Source organism: Rhamphochromis longiceps, linkage group LG8 (genome assembly GCF_057381845.1).
Source record: "Rhamphochromis longiceps isolate RC_006_pf linkage group LG8, R_longiceps_female_GT1.1, whole genome shotgun sequence".
Classification (NCBI taxonomy): Eukaryota; Metazoa; Chordata; class Actinopteri; order Cichliformes; family Cichlidae; genus Rhamphochromis; species Rhamphochromis longiceps.
This window is the reverse complement of record NC_140564.1, coordinates 3,537,950-3,551,880: the sequence shown is the minus strand read 5'-3', so window position 1 is coordinate 3,551,880 and position 13,931 is coordinate 3,537,950. Positions and strand designations below refer to the sequence as shown.

General features: G+C 45.5%; 3 long non-coding RNA genes across 3 annotated transcripts in view; 2 read left to right on the top strand and 1 right to left on the bottom strand.

The window, feature by feature from the left end:
• Positions 1-13,931, top strand: part of LOC146662905 (uncharacterized) — a 413,626-nt gene that overhangs the window by 88,437 nt on the left and 311,258 nt on the right. The window lies entirely within an intron of this gene.
• On the top strand, positions 5,167-9,529 carry LOC146662908 (uncharacterized). Its single transcript, XR_014912953.1, has 4 exons — positions 5,167-5,979; positions 6,494-7,224; positions 8,208-8,426; positions 9,034-9,529. It is a non-coding gene; the product is annotated as an uncharacterized LOC146662908 (long non-coding RNA).
• On the bottom strand, positions 9,424-10,468 carry LOC146662907 (uncharacterized). Its single transcript, XR_014912954.1, has 2 exons — positions 10,310-10,468; positions 9,424-10,193 (listed from the first exon to the last, which is right to left on the bottom strand). It is a non-coding gene; the product is annotated as an uncharacterized LOC146662907 (long non-coding RNA).

Genomic DNA, 13,931 nt, shown 5'->3' with positions numbered 1-13,931 from the left:
GCGTTTTTTAAAAGACTAGAAATGCACCGTATTTGATAGCTTGCTGCGAGACCTCACACCGTGCACATCTACTGCAGGTGTGGTGCCTGTTATCGGACCCAGAGTTAGCAACATCCCCCAAGAACCCAAAGAGTAGAGTCCTGGCCCCTAGCCCTGCCATTGTGGCAGAAATGATGACAGATGATGATGGCAGCAGCAGCCGTTCTTCTCTGGGTGAGTAGCTTAATGTTGTTCGTGTGTAATTTACGTTGAGTAGGCTAACCACGTTATTACATTAATGCACGTAAGGTGAACTAGCAAACACCGTCGTAGTTACATGCGGCTGTCTTCTTGTTGGATAGAGTGAAACCATATATGGCCTATAGCTGAAGAAAAGGCTAACATTGTTATCTTTTTACAAAAAAGAGAACAGCTAAACATGAGAGGTTTTAGGACAAAGTTTGTGTTTTCCATTGTTTAAGCACCGCTTCGAGCACCATTTAAGCACCGGCACTGTTTCAAAAGTACCGGTTTGGCACCGGTATCGGATAAAACCTAAACGATACCCATCGCTAGTTACAAATGATCTTCTTATGGCCTCTGGCAGTGGACTTATCTCTGTGCTTGTCCTGCTAGACCTCATTTCAGCGTTCGATACTGTTGACCATAATATTCTATTAGAGCGATTAGAGCACGCTGTAGGTATTACACGTACTGCGCTGCAGTGGTTTGCATCATATCTATCTAATAGGCTCCAGTTTTTCCATGAAAATGAAGAGTCCTCTTCACACACTATGGTCAGTTATGGAGTTCTACCAATTCTGTTTACATTTTTCATGCTTCCCTTATGATCCATATGACCCCCCTATGAGCAAGCACTTTGTGATTTTTATCTTGAAATTTTATCAATAAAATTTTACTTACTTTTACTTTACTTTACCCATCATGACAATAGTTTTAAATTCCTGCTTATTACCGAAAACCGCCACAGGTGTTTTGTGGTACTCATTACAATTCTTTAAGTGTGTTTTAAAAGGTTATCACCTGGTTATTAATAGGTTATTACATAGAAACAATCTGTTTTGCATTTTGCAGCTGTTTCCTGCTTATTACATAGAAACTACCAGATAAATTTTCCAGGTAATGGTCAGTTTTTTAAGTTAGCATTAATAGGTTATTAATGTCTTATCAAATGGAAACAAGAAGTTTTGTATTTTGTAGCTCTGTTTCCTGCTTGTTACATAGAAACTACCATGGGTAAGAACATTATTATGTTCTTATTTCTTCCTTGTTACCCTACTATTATCCCTTTATTACAGAGCTGTAACAGAAAGTGCTATCAATGCACTGCACTTCATCCAACATTTGGACTGTGCAGGAACTTGTGCCAAGCTACTTTTTGTGGTCTACAGTTCAGCTTTTAATATCATTAGCCCAGTTCTGCTGCAGGACAAGCTGAATGGGATTGCTTCCACCTTCAGGTGGATTGATGTGCTATGATGAAGTCTAAATCCTGATTAAAAGCTTCAATTAGAGCCGTTCCTGTATCAATGATCAAATCAATAATTCAATTTTTGAAAGAAATGCTGAAAACTGGTCTATAGTAGGCTAAAACACCCTCATGTAACTGCTTTAGAATTTTAGACAACTAACAAAACCTGTGGAACTTCCATCCATCCATCTTCTTCCACTTATCCAATTTAGGGACACAGATGGGATTGCAGAGTGACTGAGGAGGAATGATACACAGGAAATGGTCTGCAGTGCACTTGAACCATGCACCGTGGCGTGTGGATACTTCTTTAAGACAGTCCGTCTCGCCTGGCCACGCCCCACAGCTCACATATAAAGCAGCTGTGCAGACGTGACACCGGTAATAATTTGATCGGAACGCATTTCCGTGCGGCCTGATGGTGGAGAGATAATCTCTCTCGAAGAGAACCAAGAGAGTCGGCGCTACAGGCTGGAGAACTCTCACTCGCCACAGCAAGGTCCGACGGCCGGCGAAGTGAAGCCTCAAGAGTGAACTCGTAAACGAGACACTCGAGGTCAGACACAAAGGGTTAGGGTTAGACGCTGGGGAACACAGCCTGCAGCCACAGGAGCTCATATCCCAGAAGAGACTGGCTAAAGAAGCTGGAGAACACACACTCGCTGGCTGACATATCAGACACAGCAAGGTCCGACTGGCACGTAAGCCGGCGAATGCAGGCAACACGGCAGGGGAACACAGCAGCTGCCAGAGCGGAGGGCCAAGCCAGGGACACGAGTCGCAGGTCGCCCCAGGGCCAAGCATCCATCCGTAGACAGGGGAGCCGCAAGAGTGAACTCAGGGACGAGACACTCATGCAAAGCTGGCGCCACAGGCTGGAACGCAACACACTCACTGGCTGGTGTATCAGACACAGCGAGGTACAGCTACCGTATAACCGGCAAACCGCCTGCAGGGAGCCTGGCGCTACAGGCTGAAAAAACACTCACTCGCTGGCTGACCATCAGACACAGCGAGGTCCGGCTGGCGCGTAAACCGGGGAAGCATGGGCAATACGCACTGCTGCTGGAGTCAGAGCCGAGAAGCTGCCCCACCCGCTGGTCGTGTGAACCGCGCACTGCGGGCAACACGCCAGACAGAACAATGGCTACACTAGGCTGCAGAAGTCTCACTCGTCACAGCGAGGTCCGCCTGGCGTGTAAGCCAGCGAACGTGAGCAATACGCCAGGGGAGCACAGCCTACCAAGCCACTCAAGCACAGCAGCTGGCTATCGCCGAGACAGGAACCCGCGATATGCGGACAATGCTCCAGACGGGAAGTCGAAGCCGCCTGCTGGAGAAGCCGAGTCATAACAGATCCCCGCCTAGCACTAGGCAGTGACACAGTGCCAGGGAAAGAGAGCCTGCCGCAGCAGCTCGGCCACTCAATGGATGGCCGAGGTAGGTTAAGGCCCAGGGCCTGTCCCAGGAGCAGAGCGGCCGACCTGCACCATCCACGACAGGGGAGGGGCTGGTGGCTCAGGCCACTGAGGGCCCAAGAGGGGAGCAACCCAAGGTTCATCACCAGGGTATAGCAGACACTCTGCGCTGTACGCAACCAGGGGGCCAGCAAGAGTGGGCCTGACGAGACACTTGCGGTCAGTTGGGAAGTGTCAGCTCACTGAGCGGGCACCTGGTGGCCATGTGACCCGCGACACAGGGGCAATGCACTAGACAGAGAGCCAGCGCTGCATGCTGGAGAACACTCACTTGCTGGCTGATGTATCAGACAGATCAAACTGCCCCCTGGCAGTCTAGCCCGCTGAAGGCCAAGCGGGGACTTAACCCGAAGGTCCACCCAGGGGCCAAGCGGTCGCTAGCACTGTCCGCAGACAGGGGAGCAACAAGAGTGAACTTTGAGAACGAGACACTCATGCACAATGCTCCAGGCTGGAGAACACTCACTCGCCAGCTGAAGAATCAGACACTGCGAGGTCCAGCTGGGGAGTAAACCGGCGAATGCGGGCAATACGCCAGGGGAACACAGCCAGTAGCTGCAGCAGCTGATATGCCAGAAAGAACCCGGCTAAAATAGGCTGGAGAATGCTCACTCGCCGCAGTGAGGTCCAACTGGCGCGCAAGCTGTGAATGCGGGCAACACGCCAAGGGAAGACAGCCTGCAGCTGCAGTGCAGCCAGGGAGGTGACTCACCGAGGGTGTCAGCTCACTGAGCAGGCCCTGCCAGCCACGTAGACCTGCAACATTTGGGCAATCTGCCAGACAGAGAGCCAGCGCTGCAGGCTGGAGAATTGTTAACCGCTGGCCGAGGCGTCAGCGAGGCATAACTGGTGTATAAACCGGCGAAGCGTGGGCAATATGCCAGGGGAACGCAGCCTGCAGCAGTGCTGGCCACTAAGCCCAATTCAAAGGATGTCAGGAGGGAGGAGGGCGGCTTGAGGACAGCTGAGCCCAGGCTCCGAGTCCTCCCCGCCTCACCTGAACACGGCCATCTCCACACGCCTGCATAGGCCCCTCAGCACAGCGAGGTGGCCCCAGGGTAGACAGGCAGTTCCATCAGGCAACCCTGGTCGTCTGACCCGAGCCAAGCGTCATAAACATCAACCTCCTGACAATCAACATCCACCAGCCCAGGGCTCACAGAGGCGGGGCCATGGGAGGGAATGCTGTGGGAGGGGCCCGGAATCAGGCGACCCAGACATGGGTTCACCCGTCCGGGCCCCACTCCAGTGGCAGCCAGAGGGGATAGAAGTTTCTTCAACATCCACCTCACGATAATCAACCTCCACCAGCCCAGGCCTCACAGAGGCGGGGCCATGCAGCCATCATCCTCACTTTAGCCTGAGAGGCACAGGATGGGGGAGGGCTCTCCGTGTCCCCAGACTGCCTGCAGTTGACATGTCAAGCTTCATCCCTACAGAGGGAGTGACAATATGGCCGCCATCAGGGCATAAGTAACCCTTACGCCCCTGTTAGGGCATGCCACCCTGCCCAGGGAAGGCCCGAAGGGAGGAATGGCACTCAATCGCCTGCCACCAGACCAATCAGGCAGCAACGGCACCTGAGATGGGAGGCGGTGAGGCTGTGTGACATCAACCTTGAGGTCCACTCTACTAGACAGGACCGCAGGAAGGGCTAGTTCCCACACCTGTGATGCTTCAATCAAGAGCTGAAGGGACCCATCTCACCCGACACTGTGCACGGGGACCAGCAAGGGGCAGCCCAGGGACAGGGCGGCAACACCGGAGGAGAGGATGGAAGCTTCTTCAACATCCACCACCTGATAGTCAACCAACACCGGCCCAGGCCTCACAGAGGTGGAGCCATGGGAGGGATGCTGTGGGAGGGGCCAGCAGTGAATCAGCAACAGGTGTGGGAGGGGACCCAGCCCATGGCCTGCCTATCTGGTGTCCACAGCAGTGGCAGGCATTTTTTGGAGGCATGAGATGGGGGAGGGGTGGGCCAGTTAAATGCTTTCAGAAAACCAAGCACGGTCTGCCTAGTTCGTGTTGGCAACAAAGCAGTCCGTGCAAGTGTCAGCTTCTCTAGCCAGCATGCTATGGGCTGCTATCATGTAGTTATTTATTTTTCCCTTTTCGCCCAGGCACAGCAACACTGCTCGTTCCTATCGTCAAAAGGCAAAAATGCCATACACAGACATGTTTGGGATGTGTGGGCTGCCATACTTCTGCTACCAAGCAAGGGGGCGGGGCCACACGCTAACCAGGAAGTGCTAACAGGTAGCCGGCACTAGCCGCAACCGGAATTCCCCTTCCACCGTTTATTTGCTTCTGCGTCACAGTGCTGACAGGTGAACGTGTATGCTTGGAACTCTGACACCTTTCCCCAATGTAGCCGAACTACGAGCGGAGCCCTGCTGGCCGGGTTAACCCGCGAGCTGCGGCCTATATGCCAGACAGGCTAACAGGCTGGAATGCTAAACGCCGGCTGGCTAACGGTAAGCCGGTGTTCTGCCAAACCATCATACTTTAGGAAAACGTCCTACCGTAGGTAGTGTATGCACATTTCTGCAGTCACAGAGTAATTCCAGCATAAATTTAAGTAGGTATGATGGTTTGCCACTTAACTTTGCCCATCAGAGTATGCTTGTAGCTCATATTCATAAGGCTTTATGAATATGAGCCCTGAGAGGCCAAACGGACTGCAACTTCAGAAAACACTTGCAAAAAGAAAAATGCTGCAAAAAGGAAAACGCTGCAAAAAGAAAGACGCTGCACTGCAACTTCAAGAAAAACGCTGCACTGCAAAAAGAAAAACGCTACAAAAAGAAAGACGCTGCACTGCAATTTCAAGAAAAACGCTGCACTGCAAAAAGAAAAACGCTGCAAAAAGAAAAGCGCTGCAAAAGCACACAAAGCACAACGGAAATAGGAAAAAAGACAACGGAAATGTTCCTGGGGAGACAATAACCCGACGGACCAGTTGCACGAACCAAAACATGCTAACCAGTGCGCTAGGACTGGGAGACACTTCAAAGAAGTGGAGGAGAGGTAAATATCTTGTAATCTCATGATTCTAATAATACTACAGATATCTGGAATATATATTCAAAGATAATTCTAACAAAGATAATGTTTAATGTAGCCTTAGAAATGAAGCTTTTTTAAACTCGAGAACAAATGCAAAGGCATGAACTGGTAGGTACTAAGAACTGTATTCTGGTTTAAGCCTGCCACCGGTTCTACGGCATAATTTTAAAAACTAGTTTATGACTTAATAGGGCATATGTACACAGTGACGAAATTCTTCTAACTTCTCTAATTTTGCTCATTTTGAGTTGTCAGCATAGAGGTCTTAATGAGAGTGATAAGTCCTGAATCCTGGTCCATGTTCTTTGAGCTTTTGCTGGCCTTTATTTAAGCACACACCAAGAAGATTAAATACTTGAGTCATGTTTATTGAGACTTGTTTCAGATGTGGTATTTTTTTTAAAAACACTTATTAAGTGCATTTGTGGATTCCTGCGGTCGTAATTATCTTTTCATGTTTTCTCTTCAACCTTAGGCCCAGTCTCAGTCACAGACATCATCAATAAGTATTTCTCTGAGGGCCATACATATGAAGTGATCCTGGATTTTCTTGAAAACAAGCATAATATTTGTATGAGTCTGAGAACATTAAAGAGGAGGCTAAAAGATGCTGGAATGACTAGAAGGACAGACTTTACTCCCACTGACATTGTCATTTCCACTGTTACACAAGAGCTGAGAGGCTCAGGTCAGCTTCTGGGTTACAGATCCATGTATCAGACACTGCGACAAAAGTATAATCTGAAAGTTAAAAGAAATGATGTAATGCACATACTCTCAAGACTAGATCCATATGGTGTTAAGCGTCGCTGTAAACGCAGGTTTGTTCGAAGAGGATATTTTTCAGAAGGACCAAATCAAGTGTGGCATGTGGATGGTTACGATAAGCTGAAGCCCTTTGGTGTTTCTATTAGTGCATGTGTCGATGGATTTTCAAGGAAAGTTATGTGGCTCAGCTGTGGCAGCTCAAATAATGACCCAGGTATCATTGCAAAATATTATATGGAGTGCTTGTCACGGTTTGGTCAACTTCCAAGCATGCCTTCGTACAGACTGTGGCACAGAAAATGGCACAATGGCAGCCATTCACTGTGCTTTAAGATCAGACCATGGAGATGAACTTGCAGGAGCCCACAGTCATATGTATGGTACCTCAACTACAAATCAACGGATTGAAAGTTGGTGGTCTTCGTTCAGAAAGCAAAGGTACATGGCTTTTAAAATATATTCTGAAACTAAAATTGAATGGTTCTGAAGGTGTTTCGTGGTCAGCGATATACTTTTTTTTGTGGGTGGGGTTTTATACTCAAATATTAAATTACAGTCACAAACAAAGAAAAACATAGTCACCTACACATTTTTCTCATGTGATGCACAACTGCTTCAAAAAATATAATAAATGGTTTGGTATACCAGTGACATTTGTTTGTATTAAAACAACTCACTCAAAAAGAAAATCCTACTCAGACATTCCACAAAAGTCCTAAAAAGGAACTATAAAAAACAACAAACAAACTGACATTCAACATTTTAATAAATTATTATGAATCCTAGAGGCAATGGCATCAGTAAAGATTGATGTATTTAAAACTGAGTAAAATGTATTCAAATTTGTGTGCCTACGTAGTACCAAACTAACATCTAGATCAAATAGTTTACCTGTAGGGAGTCATAAATAAAAGAACAAGGGTTTCTTCAAATTTGAGAACTGTAATATGAGTAATATAAGAACATTGATCCAACATGACAGAAATTTGTTAGAGGAGGTCATTCGTTTCAGACATTTCTTCGACTTTGTGTGCCAAAAAAAAAATACTGATGTTTTCACTAGCTTTTGGATTTCTGTGTGGTATCTAACAAGTGATAACAGCTTCAGTGTTCATGGAGAAACAAAATAGTACATTTATATGGACAGACCTGTATATTACAACTTTTCTTAAGTTCAACCGCCAAATGTAGGAATAACAGAAGGATTAATCATTTTGTTAAATTTTGTTATTTGTGTGAAGTTGCTTTTTTTTCCTGCAGTGCATTGATGAAACACTTCAGAACATGTGAATAAGCTTTTCTTTGAACGAAATTGCGCACATTTCAATATTCTTAAGATTACGACTTTTTTTTAAAAGAGGACAATTACATTGAATTACTTGTGTTATTAAATTTTATATGCCTTGTCATTCCACCATTAGAACTCAGTTCTGGATTGAACTCTTCAGTGACCTGAGGGAGAGGCATCTTTTCAACGGCAGTCATGAACATAAATGCCTTCTACGATATGTCTTCCTCAATGTCTTGCAAAAAGAGCTTGACGAGTACAGAGATCTCTGGAACACTCACACCATCCGACCTGTGCGCCAATCTTGTTGTCCATCTGGTAAACCAGAAGCCATGTATCACCTGCCTCATAGGTATGTATTTAGTCCATGTATTTTATTTCATAGTTTTACTAAAATTTTTCTTCCTCAGTATAGTGTATTGTATGTGCAGGATACCTGTCCAGCTTGCTGTTATTAAACCTGTTGTTCATTTATAAAATGGTTCAGGAACAGTCCATCCCTTATGTGCACTCTTTTCTTTCTTGACCTAACCACTTGAGTTAAGTAAGCAGTATGCCATTTAGGTTTAACAATTTGCCCTAACTGTTACTCACAGCAGGTATTACACACACTTTTGCAATTGAATAGTATTTTTTGTTGTTTTCACCTTTTTGCTGAATAGAAATTAAAGCTGCCACTTGTGTTTTGCCATTAGTTCTGTTCTCTGACTTCATGCACATACGTTTTATTTTTATTTTTTTTTCCAAAAAAAAAAAAGTTAGACAATCATATTTTAACTTTGGATCACATCTTGGCTAAAAATGACAAATGTAGATATATGCATAATTAAGATTCTTTAAAATCACAATTTCCAGAACTGACTTTTAATTATAAGATTGACTTTGCGCTTTTGCTGTAACCTTGAAGGATAGTACCTGGAGAAGTGACTGAATTTGTTCATTTTTCTGACTGACCTAAGGTATGGTGGAAGAGAGTGTGGATTCCAAGTGCCTCAAGACATCCTGCACCAGTTTGATGACATTCTACCTGCTCAGTACAGTCTATGTGGGGACGACAATCTCCAGGTTCATTTCACAAACTTGGAAAGACAGAGTGAGCTCCCTCGACCAGTCAACTGGACTACTGCAGTTGAAAATTATATAACACTCAAAAATATGACTGGACTTTAGAAGTCAATGTAAAATCATCTGCTAGATGTGGGTACAATTACCACTGACACTAATTGTCACAAACCAACTTTAATGAGTATTGAAAAAAATAGTACCATAGTTTTTATATAAATAGTTTCACTACCGTCAACTTTTCAGTGTGTACGCTTTCGACCTGAAGAAATCAAAAGACCATACTGTACAAAATAACTTGTTCCTTTTAATTAGGTGTTGTAACAAACACGTTGATTAATTTGGAGATCTGTTTTACAAACAAAGGTTTACAAAAGCATTCAGCGAGACCTGTATTTATGTGGGTTTTTCCTATTTCTTTTTTAACTCCAAGAACAACTTGCATATCTTACAAAAAAATGTAATCAAACACAGAAGTGTTTGATTAAATAAAGCCTTTTAACTGAATTTATCAGATTTTTTTTACCCTGTGTTATTATACTAGCGTGTCTCAGTACATTAGAATACTTCAGAAATGTTTTATTTTGTTACATTGGCAATTTCTTAATACAGTGAAATATGTCTAACTTGTTCAACTGTCCCACTATGATACTATGCTTTTGAAATTCCAAAACCTGATTGAACTTTCTGCGATGCATTAAACTTTATGTGATTTACACAAATTATAAATTATTAGAAAAAAAATTTCAGAGTTTAAAATCACAAACTTCAACTGTTTGCTAAAACCATAAATGTGGCTTAAAAGCAAAAGGACTTGGACCTTAGGGAAGCCCAAACCCAGGAGAGTTCTGGATGCCATAATCTATGGCTTCTTGGAAGTCCTCATAACTGTGTAGCACTGGGATTTTGATAGTATTTGCACAGACATCTACTACAAGGAAGCGTGAAGTGGTCTGGAAAAGAAGTTGTGGCTTTGGCTGAATTGCTGCAGGAGGAATTTCTCTCAGTCCAGTTGCAAACATAAGGATGTCTTCAAGAGACAGACTTCCATTTCTCTCTGAAAATGTAAAGAGAATAAAAGTTATTTCTAATGATAATAAACAGGAAAAAGGTGCCATTACACTTTGCTGACATAAATGTACTCATTTCAACATTTTCAACCAAATTTAATACCTTCTACAGAAAGCAGATAGTCTTGCCAGTAGCTTAGTACTCGTCTCCTCTTGATGCCTAGAGCTGCCAGGTGGACCAAATTGCACATGGAAGATGTTCTCAAGAAGATCAGCTGTCAGCCTGGTCTCATTGTAGCACATGAATGAGAAGAAGAGTGAAGGATGCTGTTCCAGAGCGTTTAGAAAAATACATGACTACATGAGGGCACATCCTTTATCGCTATGCCTGTAATACTCTGCCTATTGCCTTAATATTAAATAATTTTTTGAACAATAATTATTGAAAATATTTTGTCATGTCATTATACTGTCGCAAGTAGAGGTGGCATGGGCCGCGAAACTGAGACACAGGCATTAGAGCCTCTTAATGCTTGTTTTGTTTGGGTTTCCACCAGAGTGGAATTAACAAAAAATAGAGAGGGCATAGCCTAACATACGAAATAGGAAAATAATGATGTGTAATCTATTTATTTCAACAAAAAAACTGTATTCTGAATACCACCTATTTACACAGTAACTTTAACGGAATACAGTTACTCGTATTTTAAATACGTGACAGTGTTACATGTATTTCGTTACTCCCAAACACTGCAAACATATCTGTAGTATTATTAGAATCATGAGATTACAACACATTTACCTCTCCTCCACTTCTTTGAAGTGTGTCCCAGTCCTAGCGCACTGGTTAGCATGTTTTGGTTCGTGCAACTGGTCCGTCGGGTTATTGTCTCCCCAGGAACATTTCCGTTGTCTTTTTTCCTATTTCCGTTGTGCTTTGTGTGCTTTTGCAGCGCTTTTCTTTTTGCAGCGTTTTTCTTTTTGCAGCATTTTTCTTTTTGCAGTGCAGCGTTTTTCTTGAAGTTGCAGTGCAGCGTCTTTCTTTTTGCAGCGTTTTCCTTTTTGCAGCATTTTTCTTTTTGCAAGTGTTTTCTGAAGTTGCAGTCCGTTTGGCCTCTCAGGGCCAACGTACTGGACGGTTTGCCACTTCATTTTACCCGTTAAAGTATGCTTGTAGGTAACAGTCACAAAGGTAGCATGGTTTGGCACTTCATTTTATCTGTCAGACCATGTTTCTAGCTCTTATTAACAGAGGTAGGATGATTTGCCACTTAATTGTAGCCTTTAAAGTATGCTTCTAGCTAATATTCATAAAGGTAGGATGGTTCGCCACTTAATTTCGTGTTTTCCCACAGTGTTAAGCAGGCCGACAGCGAATGCTTGGAACACTGAAGCCATATCCCTTCTGTGTTTACATACATCGCAGCCGAGCTGCACAGTGCCCAGGCGACAGCGTATGCTTGAACGCTGAGGCCGTGTTCCCTGCTGTGTTTGCTCACCGTAGCCGAGCTACTCGCTAGCCGGCAGCCGCACAGCGTGGTCCGACTGGCACATAAGACTATTTTTCAAGGCGATAAGCCAGGGAGGGGAGACCAACCAAGGGGAAAGATAAGGGCAAGCTAAGGGATAACAGGGCATACCAAGGAAATACCAGGGAATATCAGGGGAATACCGGGGAATACCAGAGGAGAGGCAGCGCCCACGGAGGCTGCCAAAACAGGTTCCTGATGGATGCACATACATACAGCACTCTCAAGGCACTCACAAACACACAACACAAGTGGAGATCAAATGATCACCGGTGTCACGTCTGCACAGCTGTTTTATACGTGAGCTGTGGGGTATGGCCGGGCGAACCAGAGTGTCTTAAAGAAGTATCCACACGGTGGGGGGTGTCCATTTTGTAAAACCTCAGATTCAATTGTAGAATTGAAAGTAATTTTCTTGGTGTCATTCAAACATCTTGAGCACCTCCAAGTCTAAGGCCATGGTTCTCTGCCAAAAAAGGACCCTTTGGGTTGGGGGATAGTTGCCTTCCCAAGCGAGTGATTTGAAGTATCTTATGGTTTTGCTCATAAAAGAAGAGGAGGAGCAGGATTGGCAGACTGGTTGCTCTGGTGTTGCAATTGACCACTGCGGTAAAGAGAGAGCTGAGCCAGAAAGCACTTTACCCACACCTTTGGGCAAGCTCTGTAGCTAGTGCTCTGAAGAATAGTGTTGCAGATACAAGCAATAAAAATAAGTTTCCTCTCTAAGGTGGCTGGGATCCATTTAAGAAAGGAATGATGAAGACCTCAAACATCTAAAGCAGTGGTCCCCAACCCCAGGGCCTCGGACCGGTACCAGTCCGTGAGTCGATTGGTACCGGGCCGCGAGAGTTGAGGCTCAGGTATGAGCTCACTCCAACCAAGATGGCGCGGCCACGTCCAGACGCTCCGACTATCCACTTTTCTTGTTTTTTACTTATTTTTTGCTCTGGTTTACATCCCAAAATCCTCTAGTCTTATAGTATACGATGGCAGATCACTTGTAAATATTGGTGACAAGGTTGCACATCTAATCTTGGACACTTTTAAACCCGACCCATCCTGGCCGCCAGAGATTCTACGCGGCGCGGAGAACAACAAAGGACTGGCCACTCATCCGAGGCGTAGAACAAAGAAGCGCCGGGGGAAACGCGCTGGCATTAGGAACAAACTGAGACAGCAGGCGCGTCGCGCACCACTGCCCAGTATCCTACTGGCCAATCCATGGAGAACAAGCTCGATGATCTAAGAGCAATAGTCACCTTCCAACGTGACATGAGGGACTGCAACATTCTGTGCTTCACGGAGACATGGCTGACCCCCACCGTGCCGGACCAGGCCGTAACTCCGTCGGATTCATTCTTTGTGCTCCGCGTGGACAGAACGGCAGAGTCGAACAAAACCAAAGGTGGAGGAGTGTGTTTCATGGTAAACAGAAAGTGGTGTGATGCCGGGCTTTCCAGCGGCTGCTCGCCACATCTGGAGTTCCTGAGCATTAAGTGCCGCCCTTTCTATCTGCCCCATGAGTTCACCTCGGTCATCGCCACGGTGGTCTACATCCCACCCCAAGCGGACACAGGTATGGCTTTGTCCGAATTACATGATGTGCTGATTTCGCTTCAAAACAAGGACCCGGGCGCAGCCCTCATTGTAGCAGGAGACTTTAATAAAGCGAACCTCAGACAAGTCATGCCAAACTTTTACCAGCATGTCTCGTGTCCAACGAAGGGGGATCGAATTTTGGATCACTGCTACACGCCATACAAGCAGGGCTACAAAGCTGTCTCACACCCGGCTTTTGGGAAGTCTGACCACAACGCCATCTTCCTCATTCCCCAGTATAAACAAAACATACGGGGGGAAGAGGTAACCACGAGGGAGGTAAAACGGTGGCCTGCCCAATCAGAAGCTACGCTACAGGACGCACTCAACAACGTCGACTGGGACATGTTCAGAACATGCACAGTTGACATCAACGAGTTTGCGGAAGTAGCAGTATGCTTCGTCAATATGCTAGCGGAGGAGATTATCCCCACTGCGAGAGTCACCATATTCCCAAACCAGAAACAGTGGATGGACAGATCGAGCCGCACTGCAGTAAACGCCAGGACCGGCACCTACAACACGGGTCTCACCACTGGCGATATGAGCGCCTACAAAGCGGCCTCATACGGCATGCGGCGCGCGGTGAGAGATGCCAAACGCCGGTACCTGGAACGTGTGGAGTCCCGCTTCCACCAGGGCGACACACAGAGTATG